General features: G+C 29.7%; 1 protein-coding gene across 5 annotated transcripts in view; it reads right to left on the bottom strand.

Annotated features, from left to right (window-relative positions):
- Btk (tyrosine-protein kinase Btk29A) overlaps positions 1–14,932 on the bottom strand; it is a 561,740-nt gene extending 546,808 nt beyond the window's left edge. Inside the window, exon 1 of one of the 5 annotated variants that reach the window (XM_075296470.1) lies at positions 14,197–14,932. The gene's annotated coding sequence lies outside the window, so the exon portion shown is untranslated. Of the gene's footprint in view, positions 1–13,880; positions 13,902–13,956; positions 14,100–14,196 lie in introns of those variants that run through there. The other 4 variants (XM_075296471.1, XM_075296474.1, XM_075296472.1 and 1 more) reach the window with 4 other exon arrangements.
- Between the last annotated feature and the right edge of the window lie 2,194 nt (positions 14,933–17,126).

Raw genomic sequence — 17,126 nt, 5'->3', positions numbered from 1 at the left:
TAGAAAATTTTGTCAAACTTAATTATATACGTATTTAATCGGCCATTTTAAGTTTAATATATACCACGTGTGGACTACGTGCACGGATGAAAAAGACTGTTTTTCATATGTTTGGCTATAAACATTATATGTTTGGAACACAAATTTTTAAACACAATATTTTTGAGTGCAAGCATATAATGTTCATAAACTAGCATAACATGTTTGGGACATATATGTTAATATGTTAGAACATATTATGTTTGGGACATAAAATGTTTGTAAATATAATATGCTTGGATGCAAACATATATTAATTTAGAAATAGCCTATAAACATATATGTGTTTAGTAGCTTGGAGCGCTATTTAACAGGGAGCGATATTGAATTAAGTTGGTGGTTGTTGCTTGTTATTACAAAATTAACATTTTTTTATTTTTCCTTGGGCAATTGATCAGCTACTTCTTTGATCCTTACAAACTGTGTGGTCCGCTGTTCGAATCCCCGTCCGGCAAAAGGTAAAATTAAAATAAAAAAAATCATACAATTGAATAATTTCTTCTACAATGTTTGTATTACAGAAAAAGGTGCTAAGAACTAAAAAATCTCGTGGAAGTGAGAAAGATGTGGGGGAATATACAATTGGGCAGAAACAAAATTTTGAGCATTCAGGTGGAAAACCTATGTTGTTAGCACCTATATTACCTGTTTATTTTCATAATTCATTATGATTGTAAATATATAAATAAATAAATAAAATTTTGAGCACAATATGCTTCCAAACATATTATATGTTCACATAATAACATATTGTTTTTTGGAAGACAACATTATTGAATTTGGATGCAAAAATACAAAATGTTTGGAAATTGACTACCCAAACATATATTGTTTAGACCAATATGCTTTCAAACATATTATATATTGGAAGAGATCAAACATATAAATGTTTGGGCAATAGCCAAAAATGTATATGCTTGAAGCAAAATATGTTTGGGAGTATATGTTACAGAAGCGATTTTTTGTGAGCGTGTGGTATTTATTACGGTATTAGGAATTTTTAAGATACCTTGTCATCGGCAAAAGTTACCGCAACCCAAGTAATTCGATTGTGGATGACAGTCTTCAGTAGAAGTTTCTACGCAATCCATGGTGGAGGGTACAAGTATTACGGCCGTATATACTTGTTTACTTTGAAGTATCCGTTACAATTTGGTGTTTTAAAGTGGCATTTGTTTGTACGTGAGTACCATTATTAATAAACCGCGAAAAGAGAATAAAAATTTGATAAATCAGATCTGAATCCTAATTTTAATTTTAATTTTATTGGTTCTAGATTTAAAGCCAGATAGGTCGCCAACAAATTTTTTTAAAGAAGCTGCATCTTTGGATCGGAATCAACACCAAAAATCCTTAAGGGAAGCTCAAAATATTTGGAGTGCAGATGTCACAAAAATAAGTAAATATTTTTCGACAAATTTAAGAAAATTTATCAGCATAATTAATTTTTATACCCTCCACCATAGGATGGGGGGTATATTAACTTTGTCATTCCGTTTGTAACACATAGAAATATGGTCTAAGACCCCATAAAGTATATATATTCTGGGTCGTGGTGAAATTCTGAGTCGCTAACTTCCGAACGAAACAAGCTATCGACTTGAAACTTGGCACAAGTAGTTGTTATTGATGTAGGTCGGATGGTATCGCAAATGGACCATATCGGTCCACTTTTACGTATAGCCCCCATATAAACGGACCCCCAAATTTGGCTTGCGAGACCTCTAAGAGAAGCAAATTTCATCCGATCCGGCTGAAATTTGGTACATGATGTTAGTATATGGTCTCTAATGACCATGCAAAAATTATAATTATATATAGGCCCCATATAAACCGATCACCAGATTTGACCTCCGGAGCCTCTTGGAAGACCAAAATTCATCTGATTTAGTTGAAATTTGGTTTGTGATGTTAATATATGGCCTCAAACACCCATGCAAAAATTGGTCGAACACGGTCCATAATTATATATAGGCCCCATATAAACCGAACCGATTTGACCTCTGAGCATCTTGGAAGAGCAAAATTCTTCCCATTCGGTTGAAATTTGGTACGTGATGTTAGTATATGGTATCCAACAACCATGCAGGAATTGGTTCCTATCAGTCCATAATTATATATAGCTCCCATATAAACCGATCGCCAGATTTGACCTCCGGTGCACTCAGAAAAAAGTGAACTCACTATTTCACTAAAGCCAATTTAACTATATTTTAGTTCATGAAATTATTATATTTGGAGAAAGTTTCATTTACTCTAATAATTTTTTGCGTACGTTAGTTAAATGAACTAAAAGACGGGAAAAAATTATACGCAAATGAAGTAAAAAGTTTTACTAAATTCGTACTTCTCACAAAATAGTTCATTGTTTCTTAAAATTTGTAAATTTTACTACAACAGCGTCCATCATGAACTTCGTATGTCACTAAAGACATTCTTGCAATTTTGAACTCCAATTTTTTCCTTCAAACTACAAAATTTTCTTTAAAAAGTGAAAAAAATTATTTATGTCTAATAAATTTTCTTGAATTTGTCGAAAAATATTTACTTATTTTTGTGATATCGGCGTGATGCCAGCGCTTGTAATACTGTTTAGTTAAAAATTTCTAAAACTATTCAAAATTTTCTAAAATTAATCAAAAGTTTTCTTCCTGGTGGGTTCACTGTTTTTTCAGTGTGCCTTTTGGAGAAGCAAAATTCATCCGATCTGGTTGAAATTTGGTACGTGGTGGTAGTATATGATATTTAACAACCATGCCAAAAGTGGTCCATATCAGTCCATTATCATTTATAGCCCCCATATAAACCGATCCCGAGATTTGGTTTTGGAGCCTCTTGGAGGAGCAAATTTCATCCGAGTGAGTTGAAATTGGCGGATGACAGTCTTTCGTAGAAGTTTCTACGCAATCCACGGCGGAGGGTACATAAGATTCGGCCTGGCCGAACTTATGGCCGTATATACTTGTTTTCACTTGATAAAGAAAATATTGTAGTTTGAATGAAAAACCACTTACCACAAATAATATCTAATAATTTTGTTACAAAATTTACTATCAATACATATTCAATATACATATTTTGTAATTAATTTAGTTAATGTACAAGTTTATTCAATACGTTTGCTGTTAAGTAGGTGGAGAATCTTCTTCTCGAAATTAACAATTGTACATCAATATCCATAGAACCGTGACCAATTTCCGCAATTACATTGGAAAACCCCTATCAAAACAAATTCAATTGTCTAACTGGGTGTTAGTTCGCGTACAATGCAATTCTATTCCATTGTTAGGTAGCGTGAAAATTTTCCTTTGTAATATTTGTCAATGGAAAATAACAGATTCACTTTCATGTGTATTCATCAAGTTCAAATGATTCGTGATAAAATAAATAAGTAAATAAATGATAATCTTGGGAAAATATCTGGCCGTTATTCGTGAACAAAAACTACATCTTACATTTGTAAGAAGAGATACAATTAATAACCCTCACATTCATAAAAGTTAACGTGAACTTTAAACCTACTATTACCATATAAATTTCTTTGATAAATTGTCAGTAAATTTTTATAAATAAAGGCATAAATATATAAATTTTGTAAATTTTGGAACATAGTTCTTAATTCAGGTATATTAGAAAATTTATCCAGATTTTTATGGATCTTTTAGTCTTCTATCCGAGGGGAGGGAGCCACCGTGGTGCAATGGTTAGCATGCCCGCCTTGCATACACAAGGTCGTGGGTTCGATTCCTGCTACGACCGAACACCAAAAAGTTTTTCAGCGGTGGATTATCCCACCTCAGTAATGCTGGTGACATTTCTGAGGGTTTCAAAGCTTCTCTAAGTGGTTTCAATGGAATGTGGAACGCCGTTCGGAGTCGGCTATAAAAAGGAGGTCCCTTGTCATTGAGCTTAACATGGAATCGGGCAGCACTCAGTGATAAGAGAGAAGTTCACCACTGTGGTATCACAATGGACTGAATAGTCTAAGCGAGCTTGATACATCGGGCTGCCACATAACCTAACCTAACCTAACCTATCCGAGGGGAACAACGGATATTGCGTAATGTGCTTTGCATTTTGCGCAAATGGAAATAATATCGAAAAGTTATATGATTACGAGACATTCAATATTGCAAAACAAGTGGACTTAAATGACAACGATTTGCTCATTAAAGGTCTATGTCGAGGTTTTGTTTTATAGAAGGGAATTAAATCGCAAGTTTCGATAGCCATGATATTTGAATTTTATTACGTCGCTTGATTGTTATTGGGACAATGCAATGCAAGTGATATTAAACATACGTTAGATGCTTTTAGTTAAATAGGGTTTGAATTATAATTACGGAGTGGCTGATATGTTATTGAACAAAGTAAAACGCTATTTTTCATGCCTTCCTTTTTTCAAATTTTATATTTGTTCGAATTGGCTACTTGGATCCAAAGATTTTGACCTTCCCTTAAGGTTTTAGTTATTGATTCCGAGCCAAAGATGCGGCTTCTTTAATATAAACAAGTATATACGGCCGTAAGTTCGGCCAGGACGAATCTTATGTACCCTCCACCATGGATTGCGTGGAAACTTCTACGAAAGACTGCCATCCACGATCGAATTACTTGGGTTGTGGTATCTTAAAACTTCTTAAATTTTCTAAATTGTGAGTTAGTCCATACGTGGTATATATTAGACAAAAAATTTATGTATAGGTAAGTCTACAAGTAATTACGAATCGACATGGACTTTTGCACGGTACGTAGAGAGCCAGAATTGAAATATGGGGGTCGCTTATATGGGGGCTATATAGAATTATGAACTTGATATGGACCAATTTTTGTGTGATTGGGGATCGATTTATCTGAGGGCCATATATAACTTTACACCGATATGGACCTAGTTAGGCATGGTTGTTAACGTCCATATACTAGCACAATGTACCAAATTTCAACTGACTCGGATGAAATTTGCTCCTCCAAGAGGCTCCAAAACCAAATCTCGGGATTGGTTTATATGGGGGCTATATATAATTATGGACTGATATGGACTGATATGGCATGGTTGTTAAATATCATATACTACCACCACGTACCAAATTTCAACCAGATCGGATGAATTTTGCTGTTTTATGTCATATATAAACACCACGTACCAAATTTCAACTGAATCAGATGATTTTTGGTCTTCCAAGAGGCTCCGGAAGTCAAATCTGGTGATCGGTTTATATGGGGGCTATATATAATTATGGACCGATGTGGACCAATTTTTGCATGGTTGTTAGAGACCATATACTAACATCACGTACCAAATTTCAACCAAATCGGATGAAGTTTGCTCTTCCAAGGGGCTCCGGAGGTCAAATCTGGGGATCGGTTTATATCGGGCCTATATATAATTATTGACCGATTTCAACCAATTTTTGCATGGGTGTTTAAGGCCATATATTAACACCACGTACCAAGATTCAACTGAATCAGATGAATTTTGGTCTTCCAAGAGCTCCGGAGGACAAATCTGGTAATCGGTTTATATGGGGCCTATATATAATTATGGACCGATATGGACCAATTTTTGCATGGTCATTAGAGACGATATACTAACGCCATGTACCAAATTTCAGCCGGATCGGATGAAATTTGCTTCTCTTAGAAGCTCTGCAAGCCAAATCGCGGGATCGGTTTATATGGGGGCTATATGTAATTATGGACCGATGTGAACCAATTTTTGCATGGTTGTTAGAGACCATATACTAACACCATGCACTACAAATTCGTTCATCATGAACTTCGTATGTCACTAAAGACATTCTTGCAATTTTGAACTCCAATTTTTTCTTTTAAACCACAAATTTTTCTTTAGCAAGTGAAAAAACTTAATTATATCTAATAATTTTTTTTGAATTCGTCGAAAAATATTTACGTATTTTAATGACATCGGCGTGATGCCAGCGTTTGTAATACTGTTTAGTTAAACTTTTCTAAAAATTTTCAAAATTTTCTAAAATTAACCGAAAGTTTTCTTCCTGGTGGGTTCACTGTTTTTTTTTCAGTGTAAGCAATGGTCTAAATAAAGTATATCGATAGAAATATATTTGAGAGAACTTTCTTCTTATGTAATCAAAAATAACGAAAACATCTTGTTTTTAGTGAATAAAATTTTTGGAATATTAAAAATATGATTTGAAGCCTTCATAACTTTTGAACCAATTATTATATGATTATGATTTTGATTGAGTTTTGCAGGGAAAATTGTTTGAAGATGTAACATATTTCTGAATATACCATTCCCAAAATGCGTATTAAATCTCCCCAAAGTGCGGACATATGTTAAAGAAATATATTTTTGTAATTTACATATTTCTCAGCTGTTGGATGTTGAAACTTTTTACAGTTAGTTAGTCGGATTAGCAATCGGTGCTTTTCTTAATGAGAATTTTTTAAAACAAAATTTGAAGAACTCATATACTACTTGACTAAAATGGCGATAAAAGTTTAAAACGTATTTGATGTTCTATAAGAAACAATCAAATCAAATGGGAGAAGTCTAGAAAAAAATGTTACGACAGGAGAAATGTAGGTGTCTTTTCCGAAAAAAATTTGTCAAAATTCGGTATTTTTTGAAATTCCAAACTGTGGAGTCTACAACTTTTAATCCAAAGCCGATAGGTTCACACACAATTTGTTCTACTGAAAAGCGTAGAATTTTGTAGAGAATGCATTTAAGGAAATACAACAAAAATTCGCTAAAAATGGAACTTGTTGGTTCAAAATACTGACCCCAGTTTGTTAAAATGTTGCAAAACAATAAATTGTGGGGCACATATCTCGCAAACTATAAAAGATATTCGCACACACACGCGAGTCTGTTTTGAAGGGTTTTACAAGTTATATCCAGCAAAGAACACGAAAACGGTTCATAATTCGGGATTTGACAGCAAAAACAAAATTACATACCCCTGAGGTGACCAACTTTCAACGCCAACCCCTGGACCCACTAGTGACCCGGAAACTTATGTTGATATCGTTATTACACTCGAACCAAAACTTCGGGAAGGTTCGAGTGTTATTAATTTTGGGTCCAGTGAATTGCCTGAACTTATTCTTATAATTGGTTGATTGTTTTGCTGCAAGTAGATGATGAGGAATGTGGTTACGGCCGTCCATCCAACCATCTTGCAGTTTATAGGGCAGTGGCCAAATAAATTTGACAAATATACTTTTCCTCAGTTGGTTAAGCTACTCTTGTAGTTTGATTCAAGAACAAACCAACAATAAAAAAAAAAAACAATTTCCTAATATTTTTAATCTACTCTTTTTAGAATCCTACCTATTTTTAGATCTGCTTATAGCTTACCTATATCAAACCAAACATTGTAGTTTCAATACTTTATTAATTCTATCGTTAGATATGTAAAGCTTTCGCCTGAAGATTGCGCAGTTCTTACCGGTTAAAATAAAAGTTTCTAAAAATAACGTTGGTCCACAAGTAAATTAATTACATATTTAATATAGAATTGGACAGTAGGTTAATGGTTGCTTAGATTTTCATACCATTCCAAATGGGTTTTGTCGGAAATATCACAAAGTCGTGCCCAAATACTATCGAAATAACAATGGCAATTTTGACTGCAGTCTATGGGATGTATGTTGTTGTGGTTTTGGTATAAAACTGGTTTCTTAAATACCTGTGGTTGGCTGTCATATGCGATATTTTTTTCTTCCTCGCCTTTATTAATATGATTATAGTTTTGTTTTTTTTTGTGGTTTTCTTGCAAAATACCACACTAAGCAAAAATAATATTCAAAACAAAATAAGAACATGAATGTTATAATTATCTCTAAATAAATGTAAAATAATCAAATTGGAAATTGACAAAATCATTAATGAGGCAATGAACACGGTTGCCACTCGTGCCAAAAATAATATACCAAAATTTGAAGAAAAATTTACCAAAAATGTACCAAACTTTAAATAATCACAATTTTATTTCTAAAGAAAACTTCTATAGCAAAATTTTTCAAAATTTTATTTCTATACAAAATATTGTCAACATTTCATTTCCATAAAAAAATTTGTCAAAATTTTATTTCTATAGGAAATTTTGTCAACATTTTATTTCTATAGAAAATTTTGTAAGATTTTAATTCTATAGAAAATATTATCAACATTTCTATAGAAAATTTGGTTAAAATTGTAATTCTATAGAAAATTTTAATTCTATAGAAAATTTTGTCAAAATTTTAATTCTGTAGAAAATTTTGTCAAAATTTTAATTCTATAAAAAATTTTGTTAAAATTTTATATCTATAGAAAATTTTGTTAAAATTTTTATTTTTTTGGAAAATTTTGTTAAAATTTTTATTTCTATGGAAATTTTGTCAACATTTTTATTTCTATGGAAAATTTTGTTACAATTTTTATTTCTATGGGAAATTTTGTTAAAATTTTTATTTCTATTATAAATTTTGTCAACATTTTATTTCTATGAAAAATTTTGCCAAAATTTTATTTCAATAGAAATTTTTGTCAAAATTGTATTCCTATAGTAATAAAATATTGACAAAATTTTTCATAGAAATAGAATGTTGAAAAAAATTTTTTCAATAGAAATAGAAATGTTAACAAAATTTTCAATAGAAATAAAATGTTAACAAATTTTTTTATAGAAATAAATTGTTGATAGAGGAAATTTTGTAAAAATTTTATTTCTTTAGAAAATTTTGTCAACATTTTATTCCTATAGAAAATTTTGTCAAAATTTTATTTCTATAGAAAATTTTGTCAAAATTTTATTTCTATAGAAAATTTTGTCAAAATTTTATTTCTATAGAAAATTTTGTCAAAATTTTATTTCTATAGAAAATGTTGTCAAAATTTTATTTCTATTATAAATTTTGTCAAAATTTTATTTCTATAGAAAATTTTGTCAAAAGTTTATTTCTATAGAAAATTTTTTGTCAACATTTTATTTCTATGAAAAATTTTGCCAAAATTTTATTTCTATAGAAATTTTTGTCAAAATTGTATTCCTATAGTAATAAAATATTGACAAAATTTTTCATAGAAATAGAATGTTGAAAAAAAATTTTTCAATAGAAATAGAAATGTTAACAAAATTTTCAATAGAAATAAAATGTTAACAAATTTTTTTATAGAAATAAATTGTTGATAGAGGAAATTTTGTAAAAATTTTATTTCTTTAGAAAATTTTGTCAACATTTTATTCCTATAGAAAATTTTGTCAAAATTTTATTTCTATAGAAAATTTTGTCAAAATTTTATTTCTATAGAAAATTTTGTCAAAATTTTATTTCTATAGAAAATTTTGTCAAAATTTTATTTCTATAGAAAATTTTGTCAAAATTTTATTTCTATAGAAAATTTTGTCAAAATTTTATTTCTATAGAAAATTTTGTCAAAAGTTTATTTCTATAGGAAATTTGTAGAAAATTTTGTAAAAATTTTATTTCTTTAGAAAATTTTGTCAACATTTTATTCCTATAGAAAATTTTGTCAAAATTTTATTTCTATAGAAAATTTTGTCAAAATTTTATTTCTATAGAAAATTTTGTCAAAATTTTATTTCTATAGAAAATTTTGTCAAAATTTTATTTCTATAGAAAATGTCAAAATTTTATTTCTATAGAAAATTTTGTCAAAATTTTATTTCTATAGAAAATTTTGTCAAAAGTTTATTTCTATAGAAAATTTTGTAAAAAATTTTATTCTTATAGAAAATTTTCTCAACATCTTATTCCTATAGAAAATTTAGTCAAAATTTTATTTCTATACAAAATTTTGTCAAAGTTTTATTTCTATAGAAAATTTTGTCAAAATTTTATTTCTATAGAAAATGTTGTCAAAATTTTATTTCTATAGAAAATTTTGGTAACATTTTATTTCTATAGAAAATTTTGGCAACATTTTTTTCCTATAGAAAATGTTGTCCAAATTTTATTTCTATAGAAAATGTTGTCAAAATTTTATTTCTATAGAAAATTTTGTCAAAATTTTCTTACTATGGAAAATTTTCTGTAGAAAATTTTGTCAAACCTTTATTACTATAGAAAATTTTCTCAACATTTTATTTCTATAGAACATTTTCTCAAAATTTTATTTCAATGGAAAATGTTCTCAAAATTTTATTTCTATAGACTACTTTGTCAACATTTTATTTCTATAGAAAAGTTTGTCAACATTTTATTTCTATAGAAAATTTTGTGAACATTTTATTTCTATAGAAAATTTTGTTAAATTTTTTATTTCTATGGAAAATTTTGTTAAAATGTTTATTTCTATGGAAAATTTTGTTAAAATGTTTATTTCTATTGAAAATTTTGTCAACATTTCTATTTCTATTGAAAAAATTTTTTTAACATTTTATTTCTATGAAACATTTTGTCAAAATTTTATTTCTATAGAAAATGTTGTCAAAATTTTATTTCTGCAGAAAATGTTGTCCAAATTTTATTACTATAGAAAATTTCTATGGAAATAAAATTTTGACAAAATATTCTACAGAAATAAAATTTTAACAAAATTTTCTATAGAAATACAATTTTGACAAAATTTTCTATAGAAATAAAATTTTGACAAAATTTTCTATAGAAATAAAATTTTGACAAAATTTTCTATAGGAATAAAATGTTGACAAAATTTTCTAAAGAAATAAAATTTTTACAAAATTTTCATTTATGGAAAATTTTCTGTAGAAAATTTTGTCAAACCTTTATTTCGATAGAAAATTTTCTCAACATTTTATTTCTATAGAACATTTTCTTAAAATTTTATTTCTGTAGAAAATGTTCTCAAAATTTTATTTCTATAGAATCCTCTATCAACAATTTATTTCTATAAAAAAATTTGTTAACATTTTATTTCTATTGAAAATTTTGTTAACATTTCTATTTCTATTGAAAAATTTTTTTTCAACATTTTATTTCTATGAAAAATTTTGTCAAAATTTTATTACTATAGAAAATTTTGTCAAAATTTTATGTATATAGAAAATTTTGTCAAAATTTTATTTCTATAGAACATTTTGTCAAAATTTTATTTCTATAGAAAATTTTGTCAAAATTTTATTTCTATAGAAAATTCTGTCAAAATTTTATTTCTATAGAAAATTTTGCCAACATTTTATTTCTATAGAAAATTTTGTCAAAATTTTATTTCTATAGAAAATTTTGTTAAAATTTTATTTCTATAGAAAATTTTTTCAATATTTTATTTCTATAGAAATTCATTCAAAATTGTATTTCTATAGAAAATTTTGTCAAAATTTTATTCCGTTTTGTTTTGTTATTGTTGGTTTATTCTTCAATCATTTTGTTGTTTTTGATTTCAGCTTAAAACCATGCATTGACTAAACTACAAGTATTGCTCAACCTAGCCAACTGCACTCAAATCGATGATTTGACAGCGGCAAAGGAAAAGAGATATGTTTGTACAAATTTATTTCGGCAAAGGCCGGCTATCATAAACCTTTTTTCGGAAGGTTCAAGTGTGGTTCACTTTGGGTTTAGTGAATAGCCTGAATTTATTCTGATAATTTGTTGATAGTTTTGCTCTTTCTTAGCCATGTTTCTTTTAAGAGCTTTATGATGTTCCAACATTTTTACAATGTCTTACATTTTCACCATTTACCAATTTGTCACATAAACAGCATTTATGCACAATTTAAATTATAGACTTTAATTACAACAAGAAAATGTAAACAAAACTCAAAATATCAACAATATTTTCTGACGTTTTGATAATCCGTTGAAAGGCTACCTTATACTAAATTATTTATTTCGTCTTTTCATAATTATATTTCTTTAGAAAAATTTGTGAAAATCTTATTTCTATTGAAAATTTTATTAAAATTATATTTGGTCAAATTGTATTTCAATAGAAAAATGAAGTACCTCTTATATGGAGAGGTATATTTTTTTAAAAAAATTTACCAAGTCATCAAGAATTCTACCAATCTACAAAACAGTAAAATTCTACCAACTGTGGCAACCGTGGCATTGAATCATGTCTTTTAGATTCGTAGGTATTTCAAAAGTTCAAGATATTTGTATGATTTCATATTCGCTATATAAGACCCAAAAAAGTTAAATTTATTTATTTTATTTATTTATTCATTTATTTAATCAACCAACGCCCTATAGGACAACATGTTGATAGAATTTAGTACAATTCAGGAAAAATTGACTTAAAACTAACTATTAAACCTATACTAGCACACAATCTTTTAATAAAAATTAAGTATTATATACAAAAGATTGGTACAGCAAGAAAATCGATTGTCAGTATGATGGTCCTAGACAGTTCATTCCATGTCTGAGAAATATAAAAGTAATTTGCGCTTGAATAATGAAGGATTAATTGAAAAATTTTTCAGGTGATGTGGCAGCGAATTCCATAATCTTGCCACTCGCACCGAGTATGACCGTTCAAGTACCAAATGGGAGAAATGCTCAAGAAGAACTTGAGTATTTCTACTGGTGGACAAAAAGGTGATAGAATTCACAAGATACAACGGAAGACCATACTTAACAATGCAGAAGAAGAAATATAAACACCTAAAACGTAAAAAATTTTCAAACGAACAACCTAAAAACTGCGATGAAAAATGTTCATAGTTATCACAAGCGCGTCTCCCAAATACAAATCTCAAAATGCTATGATAACAAGTATTAAGTTTCCGTATATTGGCCAAGTTCGTGCCTGTATAAACCTCTAGGCCATACAATATGTTTGGCATACCAGGATGTTCTCACTGAAGCCCAAAAACTTAGCCAAGACACAAACCAACAACAATTCGAATTTGATTGTTTTTACTGCTTGACTTACTATGCAAAAAATAATCCGCGAGCGTTATATAGACTAGGTTCTTCGGAAAGAGCTTGAGCTCAGCTTTCATAATCACTAAGCCACGTGAAGTATAGAGAGTATGGCCATTGGAAAGTCCATGAGCTCTGCTTTTATAATCACTCCAGTCTTTTGATATTATATTCATGTTGATTTCGTGAATGAATCGGAAAAACTTCTCTCTGTGTATGAGCCGCTCCAATTACGCACCACTAATTTTTCATAATACAGTGGACTTTCGCCTAAATTTTGTGCGCATTTGGAAGGTGTCGCGGTTTCAGAGTGTCCAAGTTTGAGAGGTTTCGAGGTACTGGGGATGTTGTTTTAGAAAAAAATTAGAGTTGTATTGAACATTTTTAAATAATTTCCATACTAATATGCAAAGACAAATAGAAATATGCAATAAATTGCATTCAGAATCGTTTTCTTCCGTTTTTCCGATTTTCGCTATGATAGTAAGCTTGCATCATATTATCTGGCCAGTTTTACAGATATCTTGAACAAATTTCAAGGTCACATAGTATGGGAATGATTTTATAAAGTAACAACAAAATGATACACATAAGCAAAGAAAAGTTCAATAACACTAAAAACTTATGGCGCATAGGCGGTAAAGTTTAGCAATCAATTGGCTTATAGCCAAAAAGACTACAACATCAAAATGTCCATAAAAGGTAAGAAATAAAAATCGAAATATCAGCATTAAAACATTGATCGATGGACGATAATTCGATGACTCATTTGATGTTGGACAAGACACAATTTTTGAGGAAGAGCCCTTTTAAAGAAATGTAAAATTTACAAATTATGTGAATTGTCACATGATTCTACATTGTTGTTAGTGCATTTGTAATATTTACAACTTGAATAGACCGATAATAATTAATGCTGGTTAAGTCTTTATCAGGAAACGAATTTATTGTTTATTTATAAGGAAAAGAAATTGAAACAAACTACAGAATAAATAAATGCGATAATAGTAGCATACCAAGTAATGCAGTGAGTGATGTGCACGTGAGTAAATTTTCACTCATGCTCAGTCATGATAAAAAAAGTTTACTCACGTTGATATTTATGGTGAGACTCAGGGTCGCACACTAAAGAAGTGATCTGTAATCATGCACGAAAAACGTTTAAATACTCAAGCACAATAACGGCCATCGAAATTTTGCGACTCACGATAGATCTCCTTACTCGCGAAAATTCTACGTAGCCTTTATTAAATATATAGCCAAGCTCAGAAGTGTCATCCAGCTCGTGAAACTGAATGAAAATGTTATCATGATTAAAGAGTAACAACTCACGTGCGAAATATCACGGTAATTCCATGGCACTTGCTCACCTCTGTTGATCATCAACAGTTTGTCCTAGACGAGCCGGTGGCTTGGTGTTGTTGTTATTATTGTTTCTTACTGTGTTGTAGCTGTATTGCATTCACTCAACATAAACCCCAACATCACTCTTATAGACGAGCCGGTGGCTTGGTGTTGTTGTTATTATTGTTTCTTACTGTGTTGTAGCTGTATTGCATTCACTCAACATAAACCCCAACATCACTCTTAAATGAAGAGATTTGGCACTTGAGTTGTTTAAATCAATTTAAATAAATTCACTTTGCCTCTGGCATAAATTAATCGAACCCGTTCTTTTGTATATTCTTATTCCCCTTTCAGCATATTTCTAAAAGAAATTCTACGAATTTAATGAATTGTTGTTATTGTTGCCATTGTAATTTTTATATCAAAACACGAACACATATACACATTAAAATACGCCGACGCGACGACAAACACTGATTTTCTTATTGGTTTCTTGTTTTGTTGTTGTTATTGTTTTCTTGCATTCCTACAGGAGCAATAAAAAACCACACACATAAAACCTTCCCAAATATCATCAATTCAATAGTATTATCTTTGTGAATTAATTTGGTTCATTCAATTATTATGTGATTTCTCAAAACAATAACATGTATTTTGGCCTATTTATTATTGAAATTAACAATTTAGCTAAATATTTAGAAGAACTTTGTTATTTTAAACACCATTCCCTTAAAATCGCACTATGAGACTGGCTTTAAGTATTGTTGGTTTGAAGGCTTCACGGTTGTATAATTTGGTACTAAAATGTTGGAGAAACCTATACAACCGAGTAAATCCAATTAGAATGGCGGGTAAAAACAATGAAAAGAAATTACATATGACAATTAAAACTCTAAATTTCTATTTATTTATTATGTATTACCCATTTATTTAGTCACCTTTGAATTTTCTTTAACTAGGTATAGTTTTTAATTCATATATTTTTAATTCACTGCAGAAGTTAATAAAAGAGTTCAATGTTTCTCATTAGCGTTAACTACGCCGTTCGAAACCACAAATCCCACTTCGATTTAATTATTTTACTTGTTTCACGGTCGAATTGGAAGTCTGTTTTATGGTTCAAATTTAAAATGGTTATATGTAATTTAAAATCAATAACAAAAGAAAATTAAAAAAAAATTAAAATTATGTTTAGCATACATAGAATTGGGAAGCACTCATTGGTAAGAGAGAAATTCGCCACTTGTGGTACCCCAATGGGCTGATTGATCTAAGTGATCCTAGAAAGGTAGCTACTATACCTAACCCAACCATTGTATAATAACTGGTTAATATGAGATTTTGCAAAAAAATCACGATGTTATATCATCATCCTTTGTTTATAGATATAGAGTATTCACTTCCAAATACTTGGTAATATCCCTTTTCAATCTGTCCAAGATTAAAAAGGATATTTTCTTTCAATACATAAGGATAAAAAGGGAAGCATATCATTTATCATTGTGCTAACAAGAAAACAGAAAGTACTAATGAACAAAAGAGAAGTTCGGTAACTACATAATAGCTTAACATAATAGCGGTAGCTACATAATAGCAGAATTGGACAAAAAAATTTAGCCTGGACTGATCTCTCTAACCAATATGATACGGTTTGGTTGACGAATTCGCACTAAAGGTTGCTATGTCAGAGTGCATAACTAGTATGGTCGGTTGTAATTGGGGACATTAAAGGGACAAATTAATTTCATATCCCCAAGCAACCATAGGGCGCACAGTGTCATGAGTCCAAAAATAAATTCAAACAAATCGCGAAAAACATTTCGGTTGAACGTTGTTGTATGTATTAATCAGTTAATCGTTGTGAATTTCCGAGTCTATTCATCAATGTCCGTACGTCCCGCTAAAAGATAATATACCCTCCATGGTTATCACCAATTATGGTTGGGTAAGTCCGATAACACTAGTTTACACTGAAAGTGTACATTTAATGAGAGGTAACTTTTGTGACTTTATGTATTTTGATCTGCTGAATTCGAAAAAAATGTTAAAAATTTTTTTATGAAACAGTTTTTGAGATATCCCGTTATGTTTTAGTTTTTCGTTAGTTGTTCGCTCTTTTTTCAATAAACAAATTATATCTCGAGTTAGAAATGTACGATTATAATGCTGTTGGCACTTAAATGAAAGGCATTGAAATGACGAATATTCGTGTATAATTGGATCTGTGATAAGTTAAGTGGATACTTTTTCGGCGGAAAAGGGTCACTCAACAACGATATAATCGGACATTTCCAACTCGAGATACAATTTGTTTAGTGAAAAAAGAGCGAAAAACTAAAAATAACGGGATATCTCAAAAACTGTTCCATAAAAATTTTTCGAATTCAGCAGATCAAAATACATAAGAAAAGTCACATCTCATCAAATGTACATGAAAAAAAATTTATTTTTTATACTACCTGACTCGGCCACTGTTGGACCGATGTAATGGGCATAAAAAATAGTAAGATAAAAGTTATCCACTGTGGTATTACAATGGACTGAATAGTCTAAGTGAACCTGAAATAACGGTATGCCACAATACCTAACCTATGTTAACCTAGCATACTTGTGTGGCAAGGAAAGGCCGTGGGTTAAATCTGAGTTTGAGCAGAACATATAAAAGTTTTTAAGTAGTGCTATATCGCTTCTCAGTAATGTTACATGTCATTGGTATTTGTCTATTAAAAGGAGAAGAATATCGTAGTATATATACATAAAATTGCCCCTAAAAAATAGTCCATAAATTGATATAACTCACAAATAAACAGGACATAAAATCAAAGACTTCGGCAGAAAACGAGCAATTTTTGTGTGATAATTTTTTCCATTTAATGTTTAAAATTGTTTGTGTGTATTATATAATTTACAATATA

Source organism: Haematobia irritans, chromosome 2 (assembly GCF_050003625.1).
Source record: "Haematobia irritans isolate KBUSLIRL chromosome 2, ASM5000362v1, whole genome shotgun sequence".
Lineage (NCBI taxonomy): Eukaryota > Metazoa > Arthropoda > Insecta > Diptera > Muscidae > Haematobia > Haematobia irritans.
This window is presented reverse-complemented; position numbering and strand designations above follow the sequence as displayed.